Source organism: Mus caroli, unplaced genomic scaffold (assembly GCF_978045245.1).
Source record: "Mus caroli unplaced genomic scaffold, Mus_caroli_1 scaffold_13, whole genome shotgun sequence".
Lineage (NCBI taxonomy): Eukaryota > Metazoa > Chordata > Mammalia > Rodentia > Muridae > Mus > Mus caroli.
Window position 1 is genome coordinate 47,192,989 of NW_028227268.1, and position 14,449 is coordinate 47,207,437.

The following is a 14,449-nucleotide window of genomic DNA, read 5'->3' on the forward strand; positions in this document are numbered from 1 at the left end:
TCTTCTATCCTCCATTACATTACTGTTAATAGTGGTAACTATGTACCAAAGAGTCAAATAACTCTTGGAACATCCAAAGCAGAAGGAAGGCTGGCAAAAATATATGATGATCTGGGATGGGAATGTACTTCAGTTTGTGGCAATGCATAGACCTGTAGGATCTCAGCACTCGGGGGGGGGGGGGGGCGGTGGTGGAGGGGCGGGAGGTGAAAGACAGAATAGTCATAAATTCAAGGTCTGGTCCTGGAAAGATGACTGACCGATTAAGAGCCTTAGCTGTTCTTCCAGAGAACCTAGTGTGATCCCCAGCACATGGTGCCTCACAACTGTCCGTAACTCTGATTCTAGGGGATCTAAAACCCTCTTCTGCCCTCTGTAGATACAGAACACACATGGTGCATATACAGACATGCAACCCAAACAACCCATATACATAAAATAATTTTTTTTCAAGAAGACATTCAAATTCTTCCTTGGCTATATAGTGTTTATCAAACCTCAAAAACAAAACAAAACATACCAAAGAATCATTAATGTTTTGCCTTCATATATGCCTGTCCACCACAGACATGCCTGGTACCCAGGGAGATTAAAAGAAGACATTAGCTCCCCTGGAATGGAGATAGATATGATCTACCACTTGGGTGCTGGGAACCTGGGTCCCCTGCAAAAGCAATAAATCTTTTTAACCCCTAAGCTGTCTCTCCCAATGCCTAAAGATTCTTGTAACGCAGCGTGATGAGCATTGGCAAGCAGAGCATGCTAATCTGACTTCAGGGCACCAGATTTTGAGCTTAATGCTTGCTTATTAGAAGTAAAGTACAGCCGGGCGTGGTGGCGCACGGCTTTAATCCCAGCACTCGGAAGGCAGAGGCAGGCGGATTTCTGAGTTCGAGGCCAGCCTGGTCTACAAAGTGAGTTCCAGGACAGCCAGGGCTACACAGAGAAACCCTGTCTCGGAAAAAAAAAAAAAAAAAAAGAAGTAAAGTACTAGATTTAATGCCTGGAGCTATAAGCAACGAAATAAACTGAAGAATAAAAATAAAAACCCTGCCAGCCATGATGGTAATCCCAGAACTTGAGAAGGCAGAGGCAGTTTTCAAGAGTCTGTGTTTTCAAGGCCAGCCAAATCTACATAGCAAGTTCCAGTACAGCCAAGGTTACATAGAGAGACTGTATCAAAACATAAAATAATCGTGCTTCCTTGGGAGATGGAAAGGAAATAACCTAGAAAAATTAGAAATGTCTCTGGGGAATTTCACTGGTAACAATTTTCTTCTCTCATTTCTCTTTCCTCTATCTGGCAACAATCACTCTAACTCATGCTATAGACAAAAAAAAAAAAAAAATCTGTGTAAATCATAGACCAATAAAGGCCTTAGAAGGAAGCTTAGGAAAAAATATAGGAGCAGGACTGAGGATGTAGCTGACTGTAGAACATTTCTAAATATTGCAGGGAGAGTCTATATTATAGCCTGATGAGGAAAGGTGGATGAGAAGGATTTGACTGCAGCAAAAGATCAGAAACAAAGTAATTCCAGGTGGCCAGAACGGCTACAATACTTTTCTTTCCACAGTGTTAAGAATTGAGCCCAGGGCTGGGTGGTGGTGGCCCATGCCTTTAATCCCAGCACTCCAGAGGCAGAGGCAGAGGCAGGCAGATTTCTGAATTCGAGGCCAGCCTGGTCTACAAAGTGAGTTCCAGGACAGCCAGGGCTACACAGAGAAACCCTGTCTCAGAAAAAAAAAAAAAAAAAAAAAAATGAATTGAGCTCAGGACTTGACTCAGGCTCCCTCTCCCACTGAGCGGACTCCAGGCTCCTAACATAACCTGTGGAAAGAGTATTTTTCAACACTGGGGAGGCTGAAGCAGGAAGATGGCATTTGGGCTGCATAGGACAACCCTGTTATGAGGGGAGAGGAGAGGGGAGAGCAAAGTAAAAGAGGGGTAAGAAGAAACAGCAGAGGGAGAGAGGAAAGGAAGGAAACAAATTTAGGACGAGAGGCTAACATTACTCCTTAGAAATACCCTGCAGACACACCCAGCAGTAGTAGCAAGTCTAGCTTCAATGTTATCATGGTCACTATTGTAAAGTCCTTGCAATGACTGTCACTGTAGCTGTCTTTAGACACACCAGAAGAGGGCATCAAATCCCATTAGAGATGTCTGTGAGCCACCATGTGGTTGCTGGGAACTGAACTCAGGACCTCTGGAAGAGCAGTCAGTGCTCTTAACCGCTGAGCCATCTCTCCAGCCTCTGTTTTCTTTTTTTTTTTTTTTCCTTTATTCTTCACTTTCTTTTTTTTTTTTTTAATTTTTAATATTTTTATTACATATTTTCCTCAATTACATTTCCAATGCTATCCCAAAAGTCCCCCATAGCGCCCCCCACTTCCCTACCCACCCATTCCCATTCTTTTGGCCCTGGCATTCCCCTATATTGGGGCATATAAAGTTTGCAAGTCCAATGGGCCTCTCTTTCCAGTGATGGCCGACTAGGCCATCTTTCGATACATATGCAGCTAGAGACAAGAGCTCCGGGGTTCTGGTTAGTACATCATGTTGTTCCAACAATAGGGTTGCAGATCCCTTTAGCTCCTTGGGTATTTTCTCTAGCTTCTCCATTGGGAGCCCTGTGATACACAGCCTCTGTTTTCATTATTTTTATTATTGTTACTATCATTATTTTTTTTTGAGCCACCACCACCTGGCTAAAACTGTATTTTTATTGCCATACCAAGAAATGTCTTAACACACACACACACACACACACACGTCTGTACATCTTCTAAACTACATTACTGAGACAAGTTTTATTACATTCATTTAAAGTGTACAATTCAATGAGTTTTAGTATATATGCTGAGTTATCACCATTTTTTAGTTCTAGAACATTCTCATCATTCCAAAAAGAAATGTTGTAGCCATTAGAACCCCCCATATCTTCCTCAGCTCCCGATTTCAGAGTTCACATGTTCAATACTTCATACAGATACTCTTGAGCAGAAAGGTCTTGCCTGGTGTGGTGGCACACGCCTTTAATCCCAGCACTTAGGAGGCAGAGGCAGGCGAATTTCTGAGTTCCAGGCCAGCCTGGTCTACAAAGTGAGTTCCAGGACAGCCAGGGCTACACAGAGAAACCCTGTCTATTGTTAGGAAAAAAAAAGGCCTTGTGTGCAACTCGCTCCTATTACTCAGCATAACGTATTTAAGGTTCACACTTGCATGTGTATTTTCTCTTCATAGACAAGGTACATGATAGATAGTATCATGTACCTGTGTTATTAACATTAAGGGACAAGCCGGGCGTGGTGGCGCACGCCCTTAATCCCAGCACTCGGGAGGCAGAGGCAGGCGGATTTCTGAGTTCGAGGCCAGCCTGGTCTACAAAGTGAGTGCCAGGACAGCCAGGGCTACACAGAGAAACCCTGTCTCAAAAAAACCAAAAAAAAAAAAAAAAAAAAACATTAAGGGACAGAGGCAAGAGGATTTTAAAAAGGGAGAGTGGAGAGATGGCTCTTTCTTTTTTCTTTTTTAAATTTATTTGTTTGAGTACACTTTAGCTGTCTTCAGACACACCAGAAGAGGGCATCGGATCCCATTACATATGGTTGTGAGCCACCATGTGGTTGCTGGGATTTGATCTCCAGATCTCTGGAAGAGCAGCATTGAGTGCTCTTAACCGCTGAGCCATCTCTCCAGCCCGAGGTGGCTCTTTCAGATTTGATTCCCAGCACCCACATGGCTGCTCACAACCTTCTGTAACAATAGTTCTAGGGGACCGATGCCCTCCTCTGGTCCAGGCACACAAGTGATGCACAGACATGCATGTATTCAAAACAACCATACACATTAGGTAACAAACACAAAGAAGAAAATTAAAACCTCATCTACTCAGATCCCTTGCTTTTGTTTGTTGAGACTGTAGAGTCCAGCTGTTCTCAACCTCATGGCTCTCCTGTCTCAGTTCTGGATGCTATTATAACTAGACACCACCATATCCAGCTCTGCACCTTTTTAAAAAATACATACTTATTCATTTTATTTCTCTGGTATAAAAATCCTATGTGGTAACCACAGCTGGAGCCTGGGTCCTCTGAACAGAGACACCGGGGTGGGTTTTCACAAGATGGTCAGTGAGTTCCTGAGAAGGAGACTTGATGAACACAGTCTCTTAACAGAGGTCAGAGGTTAAGACAATCATAGGAATTCCTCTTTTCTTTTCCTTTGTATGCCAGGTGAGCACTGCCCCGGCTGAGTTACATCCCCATGCTGTGGTTCAGGGGATCTGGATTTCTGGTTTCATGATCTGTTGCAGTGCTGGGGAGCGAACCCAGAGCCTTACAGTGCATACTAGGCTTACTCTTACTTTCAGGGCTTATGATTCACATTCAGTTAATTTCTGGATGTGGTGTGATGCAGGAATCTAAACGTCTTTTTTTTTTTCATGAGAATATCTACAATCCCACCATACTGGCTATTTTTTATGTCAACATTAAACAAGCTAGAATCTTTTTACCTCTACCTCTGTGTTACAGACCCAGCCTCCTTTTTCTGTTTGTTTGTTTTGGGTTTTTTTGGGTTTGGTTTTTTTTGTTTTTGTTTTTCGAGACAGGGTTTCTCTGTGTAGCCCTGGCAATCCTGGAACTCACTCTGTAGACCAGGCTGGCCTCAAACTCAGAAATCTGCCTGCCTCAGAACAAGTGTTCTTAACTGTGGAGCCATCTCTTCAGTCCTCTCCTTTTCTTTTAAGATTTTTTTTCCTTCTTTTTTTCATTTTTCTTTTTTTTTCAAGACAGGGTTTCTCTGTGTAGTCCTGGCTTTCCTGGAACTCACTCTGTAGACCAGGCTGACCTCGAACTCAGAAATATGCCTGCCTCTGCCTCCCAAGTGCTGGGATTAATAGTATGTGCCACCACGCCCGGCTTCTTTTAAGATTTATCTACTTAGTATTTTATGTAAGTTTTGCCTGTGTATGTATGCATGCATGTATGTATGTATGTGCATTGTGTACATGCCTGGTACCGTGAAAAGGGCATTGGATCCCCTGAAACTAAAGTTATGGATGATTGTGAGTGCCCATGTGGGTGCTGGGAATTGAACTCAGGTCCTTTGCAAGAGGAGTAATGCTCTTAATCACTGAGCCATCTCTCCTGCGTACTGGCCTGGGCAGAGTCTCATTAAAGCTACCCAAGCTGCTCTCTGAGTTAACTCTGGAGTCCAGGTGGGCCTTGAACTTCTGCTGTCCTCCCTCAGTCCACCCAGTAGCTTGGATTTCAGGCCTGTGCTACCAGACTCAGCTCTTCTTCACTTCCTCTGTGGTATTTAATGACATAACTCTTTATTCAGATAAAGCCCAACTTGTTGATCTCTTTTATCATTGTGATTTTGGTGTCTCGAGGATTATCACTTGTCACTTGACTCAAGTTAGGATGCCCTCATCCTCCACTGTTCTCTTTCTACATTGGTGGTGCTAGAGACCAAACACAGGCCAGGCAGGTGTTTTTCTGTTGGGTTACACCCCCAGCCCTATTCCTGACTTCTTGTAGTTCATAGTTCTTCGTAGTTGTTTTTTTTTTAAGATTTATTTATTTATTATATGTAAGTACACTGTAGCTGTCTTCAGACACTCCAGAAGAGGGAGTCAGATCTTGTTACAGATAGTTGTGAGCCACCATGTGGTTGCTGTGATTTGAACTCTGGACCTTCGGAAGAGCAGTCGGGTGCTCTTACCCACTGAGCCATCTCACCAGCCTGATTTTTCATAATTTTAACTCTTACTTTCAGAGCTTATGGTTCACATCGAGTTAATTTCTGAATATGGTGTTATGCAGGAATCTAAATGTCTTTTTTTCCATGAGAATATCTATAATCCCAATATGCTGGCTAGTTTTTATGTCAACATAATGCAAGCTAAAGTCCTTTTGGAAGAAGGAACTTCGATTGAGAAAATGGCCCCACCAGATTGGCCTGTGTGCAAACCTGTAGTGCATTTTCTAAATTTATGATTGCTATGGGAGAGCCTAGCCCACTGTGGGCAGTACAACCCCTAGGCTAGTACTCCTGTGTGCTAGAGCAAGCCAGAAGGGACTCCATGGCTTCTGTATCAGCTCCTACCTCCAGGCTTCTGACCTGTTTGAATTTCTGCCCTGACTTCCCTGGGTGACTGGTCATGTTGTAGACATATAAGCTGAAATAAACAGCTTCCTCCCCAGGTTAATTTTGGTCAGGGCATTTTTAATCACAGCATAGAAACCCTAACTCAGACTCCCAGCACGATTTACAGGAAATACGTTTATTTTTCCTTCAATGCTGTTCAGTGATATACATGCTTGCCTTTCTACTCTCTGTGTTATTGTTGCCCAGGCATGTAAAAATCACTTTCAACATAAAAGTTACTAAGCTAATTTTAGTTTTATTTATTCTTGATGTGTGTTTGGGAGGGCTGTTCATTCCATGGCACACACGGGGAGAGCAGAGGACAACATCATAGAGTTGATTCTCCCCTTCCCCCTTTACTTGGGTTCCAGACAGTGAACTCAGCTCCTCAGGCTTATGACACAAACTTCTTTACCTGCTGAGCCATCTTGCAGGCCCTTGTCTGTGTGTGTGTTTTTGTGATGATGAGAATTGAGCTCGAGGGCTGGGTGGGGGTGGCGGTGGTGGTGGTGCTGCATTTGAGCACCCACAGGGCAGCTCTCAACCCCTGTAACCCAGGCACTCTCTTCTGGCCTTCTCAGGTTTCTGTATACCCATGGCATACTGATACATACACATAAGCATACACACATACACACAAACATAGACAAATAAATCGAAATAAAATCTAAAAGGAAAGAAAGAAATGGAAAAACAGATCTGGGGATGTAGCTCACTTGGCAGAGCTCCTGTAGTCCTGGGTTCAATCCTCAGTACCGTGGGGTAAAAGAAAAAAAAGAAAGAAAGAAAGAAAGAAAACTAGAGCCAGGTGCAGTGGCACACTATTGAGTAGCTGTTTCTTTTTGGTCAGCCATCGTCACCATTTTGGTCATGGAGTAGACCAGCTGTAGTCACTCCCATGAGATCCTAATGATAAACCACAAGGCTCACCCACCCGACAAGGTTGTATAGGAGGTAAATATTTGCTGGTTGAGGTGGTGGAACTCCTTGGTGATGCTTTTTTCCCCTTCGTCATCCAAGCCGGGTGGGGATGGTGTTCCTAGCAGCACAGATGTCCAAAGTTACTCCTGCTCTCACAAGCAGTTCTGATAACACGGAGTCAGCGAGTTAGCCTTGAACAGAGTGGATAGACATAACAAAGAGAAAAGAGAAAGCTGGGCTGGCAGGATGACTCTGTGGATAAAGGAGCTTGCCACCAAGGCTGACCCCAAGTTCCACCCCTGAGTCCTACACAGTAGGAGGAAAAAAACAGACTCTCTCAAGTTCTCCTCTGAACTCTACACACGTCCTATCGTACTCACACACATGTACTGTGGTGCTCACACACATGTGCTGTGGTGCTCACACACATGTGCTGTTGGTGCTCAAACACATGTGCGTTGGTGTTCACACACAAATGCTGTGGTACTCACACACATGTGCTGTGGTGCTCATACAGGTGTGCGTTCGTGTTCACACACATATGCTGAAGTGCTCACATACATGGGCTATGAAGATTAGGCTTTCCCCGAACAAATAAATAAATATGATAGAGAAAAACAGAAAGAGAAAGCAATAAAATCTGATAGAGCTTGGAACAAAGATTTGCTAGCAAGGATGGAAGCTTCTGCCCTTCTCCTTGCAAAGGCGTCTTATTTCAGCCTGTGTCATGGCTCGTGTCGTGTCTGTAATTCAGGCTACAGACTGTGTTTTAAGGTTGTTCACTGACTTAATGGATTATTTTAGTATGTATTTACATGTCACATTTACAGTATTTTCCAACAAATAAGTGTGGCTGTTTTGTAGGCCTTCACTTTCAGGAGTTACTTATTCACCTTCCACTATAGAAAAGCTCCTGTCTCACAAACTAAACTAACCAACCAATCAGGAATGAGGGGGGGGGAGGGGGCTGGAGAGATGGCTCAGCGGTTAAGAACACTGACTGCTCTTCCAAAGGTCCTGAGTTCAATTCCTAGCAACCATGGTGGCTCACCACCATCTGTAATAAGATCTGATGCCCTCTTCTGGTGTGTCTGAAGACAGCTACAATATAGCATTTGAAATGTAAATGAAGAAAATATCTAATAAAAAAAGTTAAAAAGTATATTAGCAAAACCTCATACTAGCATGTTAAAAGCACACCTTAAAGCTCTCAAACACAAAGAAGAAATAATACCCGAAAGAAGTGGTGTTAGGAAATAGTAAGAACACTGACTGCTCTTCCAAAGGTCCTGAGTTCAATTCCTAGCAACCATGCTCACCACCGTCTGTAATAAGATCTGATGCCCTCTTCTGGTGTGTCTGAAGACAGCTACAATATACTCACATAAAATAAGTAAAATTTTTTTTTTTTTTTTTTGGTTTTTCAAGACAAGGTTTCTCTGTGTAGTCCTGGCTGTCCTGGAACTCACTCTGTAGACCAGGCGGACCTCGAATTCAGAAATCTGCCTGCCTCTGCCTCCCAAGTGCTGGGATTAAAGGCATGCGCCACCACCACCCGGCATAAATCTTTTTTTAAAACAAAGTAATGAGCAGGCACTACTGCATCCACCTGTAATTATGCAAATCCTGACATACTTTGCTTGAATCATGTGTCACTATGTAGCCCTGGCTGTATAGAGCATCTGGCCTTGACCTTACAGACATCTGCCTGCCTCTGCCTCCCTCCAGAGTGCTGGGATTAAAGGTATATGCTACCTTACTTGGCTTCAAACTCAAGAGGTGAGAATGATCTGATGGTCTGGTTCTGCTACCTGGACTTCCCGAGTGCTGGGCTGAGAGCCCTGTACCACCAGGCCTGGTCTATGCAGCCACACAGTGCTGGGGGTGGGGGAGTCTAGGGCTTAGTGTGCGCCAGACAAGTACGCTACCAACTAAGCTACATGCCCAGCCCACCTCCTAATACCATCAAAGTTTTCGTCATATTCGAAGTCGGGATGGACGGGAGTACATGGGAAGCTGGAGAAGAACTCTCCCAGTGCTCAGGGGGCTGAGCTAAGAGATTCATTTCAAGCTTGAGATGAGCGTGGATACAAAGTGAACCTCTGTGGGGAAAAAAAAAGGAAAGAAGAAAGGAAGAAGGGAGGGAAGGAGGAAGGAGGAAGGAAGGAAAGAAGGAAGGAAAGAAGAAAGGAGCATGAGATAGTTAATAAACTGAAGAAAGCTATATAAAGAGTAAAGCAGATAATAGCATGCATGAAGAAAGACAAACCACTTGAGCTTTTCTTTTGTCGTAAGGAGGAAGCCAGACGGGTCCGGAGAGATGACTCAGAGATTAAGAGCACTGACTGCTCTTCAGAAGGTCCTGAGTTCAAATCCCAGTAACCACATGATGGTTCATAACCACCTGTACAGCTACAGTGTACTCATATACATTAAATAAATAAATAAATAAATAAATAAATAAATAAATCTTAAAAGAAAAAACCTAACCAATCAGCCAGGCGATTGTGGCACATGTCTTTAATCCCAGCACTTGGGAGGCAGAGGCAGGTGAATTTCTGAGTTCGAGGCCAGCCTGGTCTACAAAGTGAGTTCCTGGACAGCCAGGGTGATACAGAGAAACCCTGTCTTGAAAAACAAACAGACAAACAAACAAAAAAGGAGGAAGCCAGACAGGATGCACTTTATATGTGAATGAAATTGGCAAAAGACAAGTTCGATAAGTGTTAGGGAAAGGGGGAGGACAACAGGGGTTCATGTCTGTGGTGGAACACGTATTAGAAGGCTCTGGGTATCTTGTTTCCGACACCACACAGGCCACTGGATGTCTCAGGCAGAGAAAGATGTGATAGATTGGCTTTTTAACAATCACAGACTGTGTGGAGAATATCTGTAAGGTTGTCATTGTCACCCAGGCTAGAGCTGATGGTTATTCAAACGAGGATGGGACAGCAGAAATGGAAGAGAGGGATGTGAGAACCATTCTGAACCAGGGTGATTTACTGCGCCCGTGTATAGGGTCTACAGGCAGTGGGATATCTAGAGGAGGCCTATGTTCCTAACTTTGGTAATGAGCTTATTACAGTTACTATGCACAGCCTGGAAGATACTGGAAAGGGTGCAGGCTAGGCTAGAAAGGTACTAAATGAGGGTTTGACAGCCCCTTGGATGTCAGGATGCAGCAAGCCTACCTCTGTATGTAGTCAATCCCTTCTCAGGCTATGGGTCCTACAGATCACCCGTCTCTGTATCCATCATTCCCAGTCCATCCTCTGAGTGGCTCCCACTTATCCAGTTTAACAAAATGCTGACTGCAAGCTCCCAAGCCCAGGGCTCTGGCTCCTTTACTCATTGTTATTGTACTTTACCCTGTTTGCTTGGGACAGAGTGTGCCCTTTATAAACATTTGTGAAAGGGGGAATGAAGAAGAAAAAAAAATGAAGTAAGCCTCTTGGAACAGCAAAATAAAATGACACTGTTCCTTAGATCACAGTACTGGTAGCTGTGCTTGACAGTTTGTAGATATGTTAAAAATCAGTTTAATACACAGAGAAACCCTATCTCAATAAACCAAAAAAAAAAAAAATCAATTTGAGATGGATCAGAAACCTAATTTAAAACCTGAAACACTGACACTTGTAGAAGAGGACGTAGGGGATACACCCTTCAAGACACTGGTGTGCAAGAACTTTTTGAATAGAACACCAGGAGCACAGAAAGTGACCATCATCAACAGACTGAACTCCGTGAGCAGATAAAAAGTTGCAAAGGAAACAATGGGCAGAGTTAACAAACAGCACACAGGACCTGAGAAAATCTGTATCAGCTACACTTCTGACAAGGGGCTAATAGACAAGAACTGCAGGAACTAAATACCACAGAAATAAAACTCCAACCAGTAAATGGACAAATGTGCTGAATGCACAGTCTAAAAACAAACAAACAAACAAACACAACTGCCAACAAGCACAACAAAACAGTCAACAACTATTTTTAAAAGTGTTCAAGGGATGGTGAGATGGCTCAGCAGTTAAGAGCACTGACTGTTCTTCCTAAGGTCCTGAGTTCAAATCCCAGCAACCACATGGTTGCTCACAACCATCTGTAATGAGATCTGACGCCCTCTTCTGGAGTGTCTGAAGACAGCTACAGTGTACTTACATATAATAAATAAATAAATAATTTTTAAAAATTATATTAAAAAAAAAGTGTTCAATATCCCAGCCATTAGGGAGCTGCAAATTCGAACTCCTCTGAGAGAGCATCTCACCCCAGTCAGAATGGCTGACATTAACAAATCTGACAACAGATGTTGGAGAGGATGTGGAGAGGAAGAAGCCACTATTCATTGTAAGGGGAGTGCAAATTAGTACAGCCATGGTGGAAATCAGTTTGGAGATTTCTTTACCTTATGACCCCACTATTTCTTTTCTTTTTTAAAGATTTATTTATTATTATATGTAAGTACGCAGTAGCTGTCTTCAGACACTTTTTCTTCTCCAGCCCGGCCCTGCTTTCTCTGGCCCCCGCTCACTCTGGCTGTCTTCAGACACCCCAGAAGAGGGCATCAGATCTCATTACGGATGGTTGTGAGCCACCATGTGGTCGCTGGGATTTGAACTCAGAAGCTCTGGAAGAACAATCAGTGCTCTTTAACTACTGAGCCATCTCTCCAGCCCTGACCTCACTATTTCACTCCTGGATCTATATCCAGAGAACAACACACCCTACCACAGAGTTATCTGCACTGCCATATTTATTGCTGCTTTACTCACTAGACCAAAAAAATTAAAGCCAACCTAGTTCTTCAACAGATAAATGGAGAGAGTAGAACTGGTCTGTATGTAAAATGGAATACTATTCAGCTCTGAAGAAAAATGTAGGGCTGGTGAGATGGCTCAGTGGGTAAGAGCACCCGACTGCTCTTCCGAAGGTCCAGAGTTCAAATCCCAATCCCAAATCACAACCATCTGTAACGAGATCTGGCGCCCTCTTCTGGAGTGTCTGAAGACAGCTACAGTGTACTTACATATAATAAATAAATAAATCTTTAAAAAAAATGTAATCACAAAATTTGTGGAAACATGGAAGGACTTGAAATGTATAATATTGAGCAAGGTTGTATGCATAATTTTTTTTTTTTTTTTTTTTTTGGTTTTTCGAGACAGGGTTTCTCTGTATAGCCCTGGCTGTCCTGGAACTCACTTTGTAGACCAGGCTGGCCTCGAACTCAGAAATCCGCCTGCCTCTGCCTCTGGAGTGCTGGGATTAAAGGCGTGCGCCACCACGCCCGGCTGCATAAAATTTTTTGACCTACTTTTTTTTTTAAATTAATTAATTAATTTATTTATTTATTATATGTAAGTACACTGTAGCTGTCTTCAGACACTCCAGAAGAGGGCGCCAGATCTAGTTACAGATAGTTGTGAGCCACCATGTGGTTGCTGTGATTTGAACTCTGGACCTTCGGAAGAGCAGTCGGGTGCTCTTACCCAGTGAGCCATCTCACCAGCCCTTGACCTACTTTTAATAAGGGTTCAACCTCTCCTTTAGCCCAGCACTCAGCAGATGTAGTGGAAGAGAGAAGTTCTTAGGATGGGGGAAGTGGACCTGCTCAGCCATAGTTCTTTGGGGTGAGCTTGATCTTCTTGGGAAGCAGTTCAGTCCTGTAGCAAACACCAAATAAGACTCAGCAGCGGCAGACCAGTCCTCTGGGCAGGCAGACACCAGGCACGAACCAGCAGCTACAGTCCAGTCCTTGCAGCAAGCAGACACCAGGCAGCTGTAGTTCAATCCTGAAGATACTGCCAGGCTCGCCAACCTGGCAACAAAGCCACACAAGTGGCAAGCTGCCACAGGAACCTCCTGAACAGTTCTTGAGCGAGTTTCTCTCAATATCGAAGTTATCACAAGTTGAGCTCAACAAAGCTATGTAAGGCAAACCAATACATGCGCGTCTTTAGCGAAGAACAGAGAGGCAGAGCGAACCAAATCAAGGCTCAGTGCTCGTCCCTCACTGTCGGTGGGGTCATATTTATACTCCTCCATCAAGAGTCCTTTCACGTGTCTGCTATATCCAAACATTCTTTCACCTGTGTCTGCTTTAGGAAAACACTCTTTCACCTGTGTGCCCCAGCAAACCATCATTTGATTGATATGACTAACTTTCCAAAGAACTAGAAATTTCCACTTTACAAGGTCACATAATCTTAGGGAAAAAATGTGTGTTCTCCCTCATACGCAGAGTCTGGACAGTGATATATGTGTTTATGTAAACAACCGAGTGTGTGGATTCAGTATAAAATGTAGAAAAGAGGACAGGGATGAGGTAGGACTAAGGCAGGGAGTGGATGCGTGTTATGACAGAGGGTCAAAGCTAACTGATGTCTAATTCTAACTCTCTCATGGGTGTTTTGTTATCAGTAGTAGATAGGTGCATAAAACATATTCTATAAACAAAGTATAAAATTCAATGTGAAGCGCCATGGCCTCCACTCCAAATGGCTACTGTAACTGTGTACCAGTGCACTGAGCCTCACTTGTGTATGGTTAATTTCATTATGTGATTTCTTTCTTTCTTTTTTTTTTTAACTTGTAACTTTTTAAAAATAATAACATTTAAAATTTATTTAAAAAGTTAAAGGCATTTTTAAATCAAGTATTGAAAATTTTTAATTATTCCAAATAGCATTTTGAAACATTTTGTTGTTGCATTTTTGTGTTGAAACAGATGGGGTTATATTTAGAAACAGAACACAAAGTTTATATGAATTTTTAACACTCAATATACAGCAAAGAAGTTCTGCTGCAGCTGCCTTAAGCTGTACCCGTTGCTCCCCCCATCTCTCTAGAGCCCCAGCGACCACTGGATTACTGCGGGGGAGGAGCACATTTGGAGAGGGTAAAGACTTAGGTTTAGGGGAAGGAAGAGCGGGAGGTAGAGGCAAAGTATGCTCAGCCGATGGCTACAGAGAAGAGGTGAGTTCACAGCACACCAGTTTATTCTTCTTTTGTACCGCTTGGGATCTGTAAGTCTCCCAGCCACAATTGGCCAATGAGGCTCAAGGCGATAAAGGAGGTGTCCAGCGCATGCGCAGATGGGCCTGGGTGCGAAAGCAAATATTAACTGGGAAATCTGAGGCTGGAGATAATGGCTCGACAGTTAAGAGCACATACCGCTCTTGTGGATGAACCAAGTTTCATCCCCAGCACACACATGGGACTGCTTACAGTTGTTTGGGACTTCATCTCCAGGAAAGTCAAACCACACCTTCTTCTGGCCTGTGGGGCACCAGGCATGCACATGGTGCACATACATACATGCAGGCTAACATTCGTGAACATAAAATAAAGTTAAGTAAATCATGA